The sequence below is a fragment of the Triturus cristatus genome, chromosome 3_2 (assembly GCF_964204655.1).
Source record: "Triturus cristatus chromosome 3_2, aTriCri1.1, whole genome shotgun sequence".
Lineage (NCBI taxonomy): Eukaryota > Metazoa > Chordata > Amphibia > Caudata > Salamandridae > Triturus > Triturus cristatus.
The window spans coordinates 911,689,991-911,705,536 of NC_140584.1; positions in this window are offsets into that span (position 1 = coordinate 911,689,991).

Consider the following 15,546-nt stretch of genomic DNA (forward strand, 5'->3'; position numbering starts at 1 on the left):
CAAGATAAGTATCATTGTGTGCTGTAGAAAATCCTCTCCAATTATCGTAGGTTTGGAAAAAACATTGTTTAAAGGATTTCCCTTTCTTCTACACCGTGGGTAACCTACCGTGATGTCTCCAGTTCTCAGTAGTGAGCAAAATAAGCATGCGTACATCGATGTGCATGCTGTCACTGCAGTGTAATAAAAAAAATTAAAAATTGACTATCTTTGAGAGGACCGAATATAGAGCCTGGTAGAGAGTCGTTTGAAGGCTGCCTGAAAATAAGTGCCGGTCCCCAGACCCGGCCCAATTAAAGCGCAGTATCCATGCATCCTAAGCACTGCACCATTCAACCATCTTTTAATTGATGGATATATTCCTACTTATATATATACATAAATCTGTTCATTCGCTTATCTTAAGCATCTATGAGCGCACTCGCCTATAGTAAGCACTGTGCCATTCATGCAGCGATACGCCTATATATGCATAGATATTTATGTCCCAGAATCAATCCTAAGCATTTATCAGCCCGCCCGTCTATCGTAAGTACTGGTCTTTGCATTCATTCATCCTTCCATCCATCCAGACATTGATACATTGATCTATTTCTCTATCCATTGATGCATCCACTCGCCCTTTATTCAACTAAGTGTTCTTATTTCCGTGCATCGTCCGCCCCGATCTTAAATACGACGTATTGTACTCATCCAGCTACCCTGTTAAGGCGTTGAAAAGGCTTGCAAAAAGCATTGACTGGCAGATTTTTTAATAAAGAATAACAAAGCTTTGAGTTACTCTTTGTGGAGCATACTTCAACACCCTTCTCTAGCGAAAGAAATGTAAAGGAGCTTTTAAGTGTAATACGTTAATTTAGAAACATAAATTTTTTTTGAGTTGTTTATAGGTACAGTGTTTTAAAGTGGCCGTGACTGACAAATACGGAATACCTGTACTTCTTATATTTGAGAAAGTTTACCAGAGAGCTAATTTGGGGTGGTGAGAACCTTGAGTTCTATATTTCCATGTGAAGTACAGTATAGGAATATAAAAGTAATTGGCAAGCTTTTATGTTCATATTAAAGAGGGGGTGTGAGAACTTAGTGAGGCAGGCAAAGTGTGTGTTTTCGTAGCACTAAAACAAGACCGTGTGTAAGGTGAGAGCAGGTTTGTGCTGGCGTTGCCTTGTTGTGGTCATTTACAGTGGCTCAACCAGAGGTAAATTTCAGGGGAGCCTAATTCTTTCAGCAACAGGCAGTCTCCTTTACAAAAAAATTATGTTTTGAAGACCAGTGAAGTACTCGGGTGCAGGTCTGTGTGTGCGCCCGGGAATCTGTGTCAGAGAGTCCGGGGCAATGGGCGTTGCACGCCTGGTGGTCTGTCTGCTAATCACCCCACGATGATGTTGCTTGTGCGTTGCAAAAAGAGAAGGGAAATACTGAGAGAAAATGGCTCTCTTTAAAGGATTTCCCTTCTCCTACAATGCGAGTCACTTGGCATGATGTCTGCACTTCTAAGTAGTGAGCAATGTGCATGCTCTCACAGTGTTACTGCAGTGCAATAAAGAAAAATAAAACGGATTACGTTTGTGAGGTCGGAAAATAGAGCCCTATAAAGACCCGTTTCGAGGCTCCCAAAAATAAAGTGCTGGTGGTCACATCCCCCCCTCTAGTTAAAGCCCTGGGTGCAGTGTTATGTTTGCAAAGTTGTTGATAAAATTGTTAGGTAATAATGGAAATTTTTATGTGTGCTCTTTGGTTGATAATATCATTCTAAGTACATAGATAAAAAAAAAAAACTATTTATAAAGTTGTGTGCGGTGGGTTGCAGAGAAAGTGGTGTGGGGTGGTGGGGTGTGGCAGAGAGGTGAAAAGTATGAGTTAGTGCAGTTATATATAAATTGTAAAGGAGTATGTAAATAATTAAATAAATACTTGCTGTATGTTCTATGGCACTACTTGTCATCCTAGTGGTCATCTGTCGTGCTTCATCACGTTGCAGCACTGGGTCTGGAAGTTGTTAGTGGAAGTTTTGCAATTGTATGTTATTATTTTAACATAGTGAAGAAATGTGAAAAATAATTGAATCTATTTATTGGTTTTCAGAAAATTATTTCGTTTGGATTGAAATTTGGAAATGCCTAGAAGAAGGGAAAAAAAAGAAAAAAGAAGAAAAATATATATTTGACGAAAAGAAAAGATCTTGAAGTAGAAAAAAATGTGAGTAGTAGAGAAACTGTTTGTTCGAGTAAAAGCAAAAGACAATTTTTGAAAAAAATATTATGAACATTTAATGAGAAAAACATCACACAAAGCAAAAAGAAGAATTTTTCAAGTAAGGTGAAGCAGAGTTCAATTTCAAATACGAGGAAAAGGAAAGATGATAAAGAAATAGTATCTGATACTCGGAGACAAAAACAATATAAAGAAATTCGTCAGAGACTTTTTCGATCTAGAGTGATTCAGAATTTATTGAAAACATGCTGCAAATATAAAAGAAGAATGTTCCAATTCAAAGAGAAGCAGCGTATTGAAAGTATAGTGGATACTGCTTTCAATTTGAAATAGAAGTTGTTCATTTTGATTTTAAAGAGAATGAAAGTATTGGATAAAATAGTCAAAGTATTGAAAGACAAAAGTAGAAAAAAAGACTTGTGAACAGAACCAACTTTTGTAAAATCTTTAGTGGACATTGGAGACATACTTCTAGTACTGAGCCTTTTTTTAATGAGGAAAGTTACTTCCAGGAAAATAGTTTATCATTTGCAGTTGATACTGGAGGTCGTTGCTGCGAAGTTCAGGATGGTGTTCCTCTTCCAAAGTAGGAAATGGTTGGTAAAAGTGCGGAAGAGTTAATAGCTGAAGAAGTGCAAGGGAAACGTCCACGAGCTCCTAAGTATAAGTAGAGTTGTAGTAGCATTTGTAGTATCCGACAGGAATCCATTGATATAATGCGAAATTTGCTACGATAATATACTCAGAAAAGTATAAAACAGAAGATTAAGTTGTTACAAGGACTAGATCCATGTAAAGAAAATTTACTGAGAAGTATGGGCATTCTCTGGCTTGTCTTTCAAGAAAAGTTTATAAAAGTGTTTTTCTTCATTTGAGGATGTTAGCAGTACACCAATTAGAAATGCGGAACTTTGTAAAGAAACTGTACTATGTAAAACGCCCTGCATTAAGTTTAAGTGAACCTAATGGAAGTCTTTTATATGGTTCTTTATCAGATGTTCAAAAAAAGTGTGATGATATTGAAATGCGATATTTTGGTTCAGAAGAGCAGTTCATAGAAAGTGATTATTTTTTTTAAAAACCTTTTATTTACGGTTTTGATCATAGAATATAACCATAGAGCTTGATATCCACATGGCAGTTACAGCAAGGCAAAATGTGAGTCTATATGCATTTTTCTTATTTGCAGGACTGACAACATGTCAAACACATACTACTCAGGACATCCAGCAATACAGATCCATACACAATACTTGGATAAACTAAAGACTACTGATAGGGCGTAGAAGTCCAACATTCATCAATAGCAGAGGTGATCAGTATTACTATATCCCCACATATCCACAGTAGGGAAGCAGCACCCAGCCTGAGGGGCATTGTCAGGGCTCCAAAGAAATCCACACACTCCACACCTCATTTATAAGCCATCTAGAGTAAATAAGTCCACTCTCCCCGCCCCCGCTCAAGGAGGTAGGTCTGAAGCGGACCCCATATGTCCCTTGGTCTTGAGGCTAGCGGCTGTGTTTCTGCATAAACCGAGAGTTATTCCTGTCAGTATAACATATCCGTTAACCACTCTTTAAACTTTGGGGCTCGCCCTCTACCCCAGCGGCAAGCCACTTTGCGCTTGGCCAGCAGCAGAGCCACCGCACTAAATTTTCTGTACTTATTGGGTATCTGTGCAGTGTAGCCCAGCAGTGCCATCAGTGGGTCCCTCGCCAGTGTCCCATCTGTCATTTTGTCAAGAGCATCATAAACCTGCATCCAAAAATCCCACACCGCCGGGCATTCCCATGCCAAGTGCAGAAATCCCGCCCCAGTCCGGCCACATCTATCACACCTATCATTATTGGATAACTTCAATCGATATTTTTTGGCAGGTGTGTAGTACAGCCGCTGCAAGAACCTATAACGTATCACTTTCAATCGACAGCTAGCAGAAATTTGGCGAGTCTGCTTACAGCAATACAACCATTGGTCGTCCGTCACTTCCCGCCCCAACTCCTCACCCCAAGTAGTACGCGCTAGGCTTCTGACACCCTTTTGTTGTGTCCGTAGGCACCGATATATACCTGATACCAAATGTTTACCCTCAGAAGAAGTGAGCATGAAGTGAAACGGGACAAAATTCTTCGGTTCTCGAGGGATGTCAGGGAGGACCGCCTTCATCTCCTGCCGCAAGCGCACATATAAAAATACATCTAAGGGCGTGGGCTGCACCGCCTGGAATATGTGCTTGAGAGATCGAAACACACCTTCATGGAACAAGTCCCCCCCCATGTAGCGTTGTGTAGTCGCTGGCACATATTAGGAAACCCTTTTTCCTTCAACAACGATATATCTGGGTGATACACTAACGGAAGACGCGAGGAGTACAGCAATGAGGGTGCCTGAAGAAGATCTGCCATACGTCTCCATGCGTCCACCGTGCTGGTAACCGTTGTGGGGGGCGTCCCACGCGCACTTGCAGGTTCATGAATCAAGCCACTAAGTGGAATAGGATGTGCCAGCCAATCCTCAGTAGCCACCTGCGGCATATGAGCTGTAGCCCTGATCCAGTGGTATGCGTCGTGGGCTTGCGCACTTACATAATACACCTCAAAATCTGGTATATCAAAACCGCCTTGGTCGTACGGCTTCATAAGCACTGACCATTGAAGGCGTGACTGCTTGCCTCCCCAGAGTAAACGAATCAACTCAGTACGCAGGGTTTTTAAAAAAAACGGCCCAGGATGGTAGGGAATGTTAAGGAACAAGTAGAGGAATTGGGGAAGGACTATCATTTTGATTAGGGAAGCTCTTCCAGCAAATGATAAGGGCAGCGATATCCAATGGGTGACATTACTGGCCAATCGAGTGATGGCCGCTCCATAATTTAACCTTAGGGTGTCTTCCTTGTCACGAGTCACCTGTATGCCGAGATATCGGAGGTCAGAGTCGCACCACTCTAGCGGGAAGTCCAGCTGGAACCGAGGCACCGCAGGTGTAAGAGTAAAGATCTGCGATTTCCCCCAATTAATATGGACACCGGACAGTCTGCCAAAGACCAGAAATTCCCTTAATAAGGGATTTATATTGTGTTGGGGATCCCTGACATATAATGTAACATCATCAGCATACAGTGAGATGAGAAGCTGACGCTGATAACACCGAAAAACCCTATCCTGATGTATCTGACGTATCCGACACGCTAGCGGCTCAATCGCAATAGCGAACAGTAAGGGAGATAACGGGCACCCCTGCCGGATGCCCCTCGATAAAGAAAATACAGGGGATATGTGCCCATTAATCAAAACGTTTGCAGTGGGTAGACGATAAACCAATTGTATCCAAGACAGAAATAATTTGGGGAAACCCATCCGCTGTAACACACCGAACAGATAGTCCCACTCCACAGAATCGAATGCCTTGGTGGCATCTAAAAAGACAGCAGCAAGTGGAAATTCCGGTGCCACAGTCTGAATTAGGGAAAAAAGCGTACGTAAGTTGTGAGTAGTGGACCGACCAGGGACGAAGCTGGACTGATCAGGAAGGACAATCCTGTCCATCAGCAGGGATAAGCGATTAGCCAAAACCTTGGCCAAAATTTTGGTATTGCAATTAATGAGCGATAAGGGTCTAAAGGATTCACAGGAGCTGCGGGGTTTGCCTGGTTTTAAGAGCGATGTTATCAATACTTCCCTCATCGAAGGCGGGAGTATCCCAACCTCCAGGGACTCCTCGAAGACCTCTTTAAGGTCCGGCGCCATAATGTCTATATAATTCTTGTAAAATTTACAGGGTAGACCATCCAATCCAGATGCCCTCCCATTTTGCAAGGACATGATCACATCCCTGATCTCATCAATCTCAAACGGTGCACTCAGAAATTCCCTGTGCGCATCGCTAAGCCAACATAGCGCAGCGTCCCTCATAAATCCATCCAAGTCCACTGGTCCCTGATGCTGCGAGGTATATAATGTAGCATAGTGTGAGGTGAATGCTTCCAGAATTCCAAAAGTGTCCCAACAAAGCGTAACCTCAGGACGCTCTATTTCTAACACATGCGTATTAAATCTCGCACACAGTGTAACCTCGGCCAAGGCCCTGCCAGGAGGCTCCCACTCTCCATATCTGCGAGCCACCCAGTAACGGCCTTTGAACTTAACCTCCCTAGCAGCCGCGTTTTCATACTCAGATAGTTTTTCCCTGAAATCTTTGTGTATGTGTCCTACCTCTCCTCGCACCATTCGGTCCTCCAGCCCCTTCAGTTCTCTCCCGAGCTTCTTAAGTGTACGTTGTATATCCCGTAAGACTCCGAAACTTTTAGAGATACAGTGTCCCCGGATAGTGGCCTTAAATGCCTCCCAGATAACCTCCACGCTATCTACTGACCCTTTGTTACGAAGAAAGAAATCCTGTATTTCTTCCCCAAGCTCAGATTTAAAAACTGGGTCCAATAGGGCATTTGGCTGCATCCGCCAAGTCGGCCTGGGCCTGTCGTAACCGGGAAGGACAAGCACAAGACGCACAGGGCAATGGTCTGAGTATGTTCTAGCTAGGTGTGTGACAATAGAAAGTGAAAGTTTGACAATTACAGATGTTGGAGGAGATGAGAAAGTGATTAGCACTGATCAGTTTGAAGAAGAAATTGGAAAGTTTAATGTAGTGTGCTCTGAAATACCAAACTATGTTTGTGTTTGTTGTCGACGTGCTCATTATAAAAGTCAAAGTAGGAATGTTGATTTGTATTTGAAAAGTGAAAATGAGAACAATGGTAAGTGGGAAGAATTTGACAACTTTACTTGTTTGTTGAAGGTCGATTTGAGTTAGGTAGTGATCAACGTATATGTAAATATTGTTACAACAAATTAGAAGAGAACAAAATGCCTGCTAGAGCAGTGCATAATAAGTTGGAGTTAGTAGCTATTCCGCAGGAGCTGGCCAAATTGAATACATCTGAGTCGGTTCTAATTCAATCTGTTCATCCTTTTCAAACTATAATTCGGATAGAGCCTAAAACAGGTAAACTGCCACCAACAGACTTGCAAAGAGGGCTGAAAGGAAGAGTGGTGTACTTAACTTTGGATTTTAAGAAAAACATTGAAACTATTGCTGGAGAGAAAGAGGAAGATGAGGCATTAGTTATTTTAGTAAATGGTGTACCCACAAAGAGTCGGAAAATATGGCAAGAATTTGTGGGTGTTAATAAAGTTGAAAAGGCTACCTTATATCTTATGGAGAACAATATTTATTACAAAAATGTGAATGTGGATGAACAGGTCAAGTCAAGTCAAGTCAAAACCACTTTATTCGATTTGTTAAAATCATAAAAGTATGCTAAAACAGATATATATATAAAATTTCACAAATCACAGTTATACAGTTAAAAATATTTCCATAAAATTTCATCGTCGACCATAATCAACTTGGTTACTTAAAGCAGAAATAGTTTCCTAATGTTGGATGAGATCCACGTCTTGTGATAGTTTTAGTCTAGCCCTTCTATCTCTAACAGCGGCTACTAAAAAACTAGCAACACAAAACATAATTAATGGACATTCAAGCAGGCTTAAAAACAGTAAAGCTGGCTTATACTGAGTAAAATTCCTACTTTTTAACAAAGGAATGATAAACTTTTTCCTGGCAGATTTAAAAAACGGACAAAAAAGCATAAAGTGCGTAGTGTCTTGTGGCAAAAAATCGTCACACTTACAAGGGGCAACATCTTCTAATCTATGCCAACCAACCACATCCCAGAGAACTAAATGTAGCTGTTTGAACCGCAATTTGGTCAACAACCATCTATGAAACGGGTTGGATACTATTGAAAGATATGGTGACAACCCTGAGGACTGGGATAACAGGACGTGTTCCCTTACTGAGGATTTATGGAGTTCATCTTCCTCACGCTTGGCCTCCCTGAGTTTCATAAAATTGGTTTTTACCCACTCAAGATCTGCCTTACATAGAGTTTCAGGGTTTAAAAAGATTTCTGGTCTCCCAATGTAGGCAGATAACGACTCTATATTAGACAACCAAGGAATTTTGTTCATGTTGTCAAGTCGAGTACAGTCCTTTAAGATTTTTTGATTTAGAGTAAGATTTGGGTTTAGCCATATTTTAATCCATAGCAGCAGAGGGGCTAATTTGATCATGTCTGCTATATAGCCAATCCCAAGTTCCAAATGGACTGAGTAAGAAGCGGTTGATTGGGGGAGGCCAAGGAGGGAGCGCAAGAATTTGTTTTCCTCCGTTTGGATCACGTCATGTTTAATATAACCCCAGATTGACGCCCCGTACCTTGCAATAGAAATAGTTTTGACTTTATAGATAGTTAGTATTGCCTCTATCGGCTTTCCTCCCAGCCTTTTAGCAAAGCCAAGTACTGCCACAGAAGAATTTCTCACGGAGTTTACCTTAATGGAGAGCTGGGGGGCCCATGAGCCTTTGTCATCAAAGACAACTCCCAAGTAAGTGAAAACCTTCACTCTTGAGATTACAGCTCCCCTGCAAAAAAAAGGCTTTACTTTATTTTTTGCTTGTCCTAACGACATAACATGGGATTTGCCGTTATTAACCACCAAATCCAAGCTATGCATGAAGTCCCCAAAAGAGTCCAGCAATCGTTGCAAAGCCAGGGGGGTCCTGGCCAACATCCGCGTAAAGGAGGACCGGGATCGGGGTACCTCCCATACGCGGAACATCCTGTGTTGCTGTCAGCAAGTCTTGCTCCAAGGCATTTATGTATAGGGAAAACAGCATGGGAGCTAAGATGCATCCCTGACGTACCCCTCTACTAGACTTAAAGCTGGACGTACACTTTCCTTCGGTCGTCATCCTTATCGAGGCATTCAGATCTTTGTGGAGCTCTGAGAGAAAATACACGAGGGGTGGGTCAAGTCCCATCTCTAGGAGCATTGACCACAGCTTTGACCTGTTGACAAGATCAAAAGCTGTGGACAAATCCATAAATCCCAGATAGATGGACCCCCCAGTCGCCCCGGTGTATTTAGCTATTGTTAAGAGGAGGTTCAAACATTGATCCTCCGTGCTCCGACCGGCTCTAAACCCATATTGTACGTCTGACAGAATGTTATTATCAGAAGCCCAGTTCGTAATCCGAGCTAGTACAACCTTCCCCAAGATTTTTACGGAGGAATCTATCAGGGATATGGGCCTGTAGCATCTGGGGTCAGCTCGTTGACCTTTCTTGAATACCGGGATTATAGTAGAGCGAGACCAGGATTTAGGAAAACCCACGCATGCCGAGGTGTTAAATACATTAGTCAATATGTTGGCCCAGAACACCGGATTGGCCTTGTACAAATCGGTGGGAACTCCGTCAGGGCCAGGAGCCTTCTTTCCAGCCGAGTCTTCAATTGCTTTAGTAACCTCTCCTATGTGAAACTTAACTGGAGACAGGGAGGAGACCAAGGCTTGCCCAGAAAAAGTTTCTAGATCGAGGTGGCTACCATATATATTTTTAAAATGACTCAACCAGTCCTCCTCTGCAATATTAGTTTCCAACACATTATTATTAACGTTGGAAAAAAGAGGAGTATTAATAATTGACCAGAATTTCGCACTGTCTTTTAAGGTTGCTTTGTCCATAAGATCGGCCCAGGCGTTTTGTTTAATTTCTTTTTTCCGGGCCAGCAGTGCTTTTTTGTAATTACTTCTTAACTGCGATACCTGGGTTTTATTCCTCGGGTAGGCCAGAAGCGCCTTTTTAAGATTATTATGGGCTTTGCTACAATTATGGTCAAATCAGCCAGTAGCTACATTCTTAGGAGCTGGTCTACTTTTGCTAGTCAGGTCCTTAGCCACTATAGTGCAAATAGCTTCAAACGAGGAAATAACTTTCTTCCCCGTGGAATGTTGGTCGCCACAGATTTCCAGATCCAGGGCCGCCTTTAGCCTAATTAATTCAAAAAACTCCTCCGGAATTACCTTAGACCAGTTTAGCCTCCTCCCCTGGTCCTTTGCCTTAACTTCAATGTCCGTCATATGTGGGGTTGAGATGTTTAGGAAGGAAAAACCATCCAACAATTCAATTACCACTGGATTATGATCGCTAAATAAAGACTCTATAGCATTATAAAAACATACATATTTTAAAAGACCAGAAGAAAGAAATATGTAGTCAATTATTGTGTTACTGTCCCTTCCTGTAAATGTGGGAACCCGTGAATTTAGATCATAGAAGCCTGGATCATACAATTGATTTTCGGATAAAAGTTGTTCCAGTGCTTCCCCCTTACTTGAGTGCTCAAAATGTTGGGGGGATGTTAGATCTGGACCATCAATATCATTTAGGCAACAGTCATGACTACATAAGTGTACATTAAAATCACCTAACAGTATAATATGGCAAAAAGTGGTTTGCTTCAAATTATAAGTTTTTAAAAAGTCCGTCAGCCATAACAAATGAACATTCGGCGAATCACCTTGCTGAGAATTATAACAATTTACCATTAGTAATTTCGTATTATTGGTAAGTTTAAATTCCAAAATTAGGAAGTTGTTAGTTTGGCAGGATATCCTGCTAACTGATCCATTTAGTGTCACCGAAAGCAAGATCATTAAACCTCCTATAGCCCTTCCAGATGGTGATTTTAGAGCTGGCACAAAAAAGGACGTATAACCGTCTAACCAAAAGTCACAATCAATTTCCCAGGTCTCTTGGAAAGCCAGAATGTCATAATCTTTCAAGAAAGTTAACCAGGATGTGTTATCTCTCTTGGAGCGTAAGCCGGCAATGTTCCACGTTAACATTTTGATAGAAACCCCCTTACAGTTGTCAACAATCAAGTGATTTACATTAGTACATACGGGGGGATCTAGAGGTTGTTTATCCTCATTAGAGTCCTGAACGGGTGATAACGCGTCCCCCCCACAACTACCCACCTCCTGTCAATCACACGTATCCAATAGAGAGAGTGCCTCAAATCGATTACGCGTAGGGATATGAAACCCACCCATGGACTGATAGTCAACACCTGCACCCTGAAGGGGAAACGGAGCCAATTCTGTCACTGGAAAGTGGTTCCTCCGGTTTATCAGGTGAAAGCTATCTCTAGATGGGGGGTGGGGGTAAAAATAGCCCAGAGGACGTGCCTGGATGTTATTTACGTCTTGTGGCAAGGATGCAGCCCTCAGTAGGACAGTAGCCGCATGTTGAGTGTGTCTAAAATTGACTATGACACACTCACCAATAGATGTTTTTATGGAAGGCCCGATCCAATTTACTCTTCGAGTACTTAGGATATCATTAGCAAAATTAAGAGGGAACCCACACTTCCTATGTAACCACGAGACTGCTTTTTGCTTAAGGGAGTCATGCGATTCCTTTTGCAAAGGGACTAAATGCCTGTCCTGGGGTGGTACATTGGTTAGAATCACGACATAAGGGGAACATGCCGGAGGTAGATTTATAGTTCTTCTTTTCATTTCCACCTCATCTTTATGCACCAGGACCGACTCCTTTACTACGGGGATTACTGGTTTTGAGGCTAAAGTGGTCACTGGGAAAGTTGGCGTAACTATATCGTTGGTATTAGAGGGCTGAGATGGTGACTGTTGAAATTCAACTCTATCTGTGTTCATTTGTCCAACTACACTCTGGGCCTTCCTTTTATTATAGTCTACCCAGTTAGAATGATTTGATAATAATCCACCCAACCTCTTAACCTCATCAGCGACCTTATCTAATTTCTGTACTAGAGGTTGCATTAGTAGTTCCAATTTAGTGTCAAGTAAAACCTCAAAGGAGCTGAGTAATAGAGAGAGTTGGTCAGGGGGTAATAGGGTCTTTGCAATGCAGCTGCTGTTTAGAGGCTCGTCTAAATCAATCTGTACATTTTCCAGAGTCTCGACCCTTTTTTTATCCTTTGTATAAGCCCCCCCCTTTTTACATTGTTGCTTTCTACAATTCCTGACGGGTCTTGAAACAGGAACAACCTCATCCATATCTTCACCCGCCATATTTGAGTCTGAGGCCAAAGGATCCATGTGAACCTGAACGGAGGCCTTGACCGTTGCATTGACAGGGGGGGGGGGTCACAAGTACCTTCGACCGTCGTACCCATCACTGCATTAGAGGGGTTTAGGAGACTATCTTGGGGGCTATCCATCCCCAAAGAGGCCCTTCGATCGCTATTGATTTTATTGATCTTTTTCACAAGGTAATTATCGAGAGGTCCAATCCCCGAAACACTTAGTTCCTTCTGGCTTGTGGACATTTTTAACAGCAATCACAGAATTACAACTCTCGATACCAACGGGTTAATCACTAGTTTGGTAACAGTACTGTGCAAAATACCAGAATTTCAATTTTACCAGTGTAGATGGCTTCGCGACCCTAGTGATCCCGAACACGATTGTAAGGGGTATGGCCCAGCCCAGCCTCAGACAGTCCCGGACTGTCACAGACTGTCCGCCCTTTGTCCGGGCTTCGTCCGGCGCGTCCCGCTCGCGTACCGCGTAGCGGATGGCGCTTTCGGTTAAGTAGGGCGTTTTTCACCGGTCAGGGGCTGGTGGGCGGGACGAAGCACAGGTGCAGCTCCACACGGACTCCTGGGATACGGAGTCCCGTGTAGTTCCTTTGACCCGCGGTGGCGCCTCCAGGCGCAGCAGGGATACAGACGACCCCCTCCTTAGGTGGTGACAGGCGAGGAAACCAACGAGAAATCACCAGGCAGGACTTGCGGCGATGCGGGACCCGCGCCAGCGGGTTCCGCGAGGTCTTTTCACCGGTCAGGGGCTGGTGGGCGGGACGAAGCACAGGTGCAGCTCCACACGGACTCCTGGGATACGGAGTCCCGTGTAGTTCCTTTGACCCGCGGTGGCGCCTCCAGGCGCAGCAGGGATACAGACGACCCCCTCCTTAGGTGGTGACAGGCGAGGAAACCAACGAGAAATCACCAGGCAGGACTTGCGGCGATGCGGGACCCGCGCCAGCGGGTTCCGCGAGGTCTTTTCACCGGTCAGGGGCTGGTGGGCGGGACGAAGCACAGGTGCAGCTCCACACGGACTCCTGGGATACGGAGTCCCGTGTAGTTCCTTTGACCCGCGGTGGCGCCTCCAGGCGCAGCAGGGATACAGACGACCCCCTCCTTAGGTGGTGACAGGCGAGGAAACCAACGAGAAATCACTAGGCAGGACTTGCGGCGATGCGGGACCCGCGCCAGCGGGTTCCGCGAGGTCTTTTCACCGGTCAGGGGCTGGTGGGCGGGACGAAGCACAGGTGCAGCTCCACACGGACTCCTGGGATACGGAGTCCCGTGTAGTTCCTTTGACCCGCGGTGGCGCCTCCAGGCGCAGCAGGGATACAGACGACCCCCTCCTTAGGTGGTGACAGGCGAGGAAACCAACGAGAAATCACCAGGCAGGACTTGCGGCGATGCGGGACCCGCGCCAGCGGGTTCCGCGAGCTCTTTTCACCGGTCAGGGGCTGGTGGGCGGGACGAAGCACAGGTGCAGCTCCACACGGACTCCTGGGATACGGAGTCCCGTGTAGTTCCTTTGACCCGCGGTGGCGCCTCCAGGCGCAGCAGGGATACAGACGACCCCCTCCTTAGGTGGTGACAGGCGAGGAAACCAACGAGAAATCACCAGACAGGACTTGCGGCGATGCGGGACCCGCGCCAGCGGGTTCCGCAAGGTCTTTTCACCGGTCAGGGGCTGGTGGGCGGGACGAAGCACAGGTGCAGCTCCACACGGACTCCTGGGATACGGAGTCCCGTGTAGTTCCTTTGACCCGCGGTGGCGCCTCCAGGCGCAGCAGGGATACAGACGACCCCCTCCTTAGGTGGTGACAGGCGAGGAAACCAACGAGAAATCACCAGGCAGGACTTGCGGCGATGCGGGACCCGCGCCAGCGGGTTCCGCGAGGTCTTTTCACCGGTCAGGGGCTGGTGGGCGGGACGAAGCACAGGTGCAGCTCCACACGGACTCCTGGGATACGGAGTCCCATGTAGTTCCTTTGACCCGCGGTGGCGCCTCCAGGCGCAGCAGGGATACAGACGACCCCCTCCTTAGGTGGTGACAGGCGAGGAAACCAACGAGAAATCACCAGGCAGGACTTGCGGCGATGCGGGACTGAACAGGTAATACGTTTAGAAGATGATTTTGAAATTTCAAGTGGTCAAATAGAGAAAGTGGACAAGTCAAGGACTGAAGAGATGTATGAACATTATACAATATATCCTTTGCATTCAAAAGAAGTGATGGGAAGTAGCAAAGAGTTATTTCAAATGAAAAAAGCACAGGGAACTCCAATGAGTGTATGGGAGAAAAGCTCGGAAGCTCATTGTTTTCCACAGTTGTTTCCTACTGGAGAAGGTGGACGATATGATGACCGACCTGTACGGATTCCAGCTTCAGAATATCGGTCAACAAGATTATATTCTGAAGATCCTAGATTTCGACAGTGCATTCCATACATATTTCACCTTTTGTTTGAAAGTGATCTGTCTTCTCTCTCGTATGCAGTGAATCATATACTTAAAACTGGAGTTCATGAATCACTTCTTTCTGCGAAATAATTTGTCGAGAAAGTTCAAGAAACAGATGAAAATTTAGAAGCACAGTTAATCAATTTGATGGCATGTCAACGTGGAACAAATGAGTATTGGTATCGTTGTCATGGAGAGCTCAAGTGTATGTTATGGAACCTAGGTACACCAACAGAGGAGAGGATGTGGTCCGTCGGTGCAGGAAACCAGGGTTCGAGCCTCGAGGTCGCGTCCACATCCTTTGATTCTGGGCAAATCACTTAATCTCCCCGTGCCTGAATGTGTAATGTAAATACGGTGCTCCAATACCTTCGGGTCGAGTTCGCGCTATATAAATATGCAAAGAAAACTTAGCTGTGCAGTGTATGCATGGGAAGATTTGCTTGAGTTTTTAAGAGAATCGAATTCTAATATAAAAAATGTTGAAATGAAGACTCCTGGTGAACTGTGTTCATTGGATCCTGTAAATGTGTACAGATATTTTAATCATAAGTTTCAAGCTATGATGTGTTTTATCTGTAATAAAAAGAATCCACCTCTTGGAGAAGTTACCGATTTCTTTTGGAGAAAGGAGTATCAAGCAAGAGGTGCACCTCATATACATATGCTAGTATGGATCAAGGATGCACCTAAATTTGGAAATGATTCTGATGAAACAGTATTGTCTTTCATCGAACAGTATCTGATATGAGAGATTCCAAGAGAAGGAGGAGATAGAAGCTTGAGATAGCTAGTTTAAAATTTCCAAACTCACCGTTGTGGAAAGTATTGCAGAAGAAAATACAAGTCTAAAGGAAAATGTTACACCAAATGTTGGTTTGGTTTTCCCCGT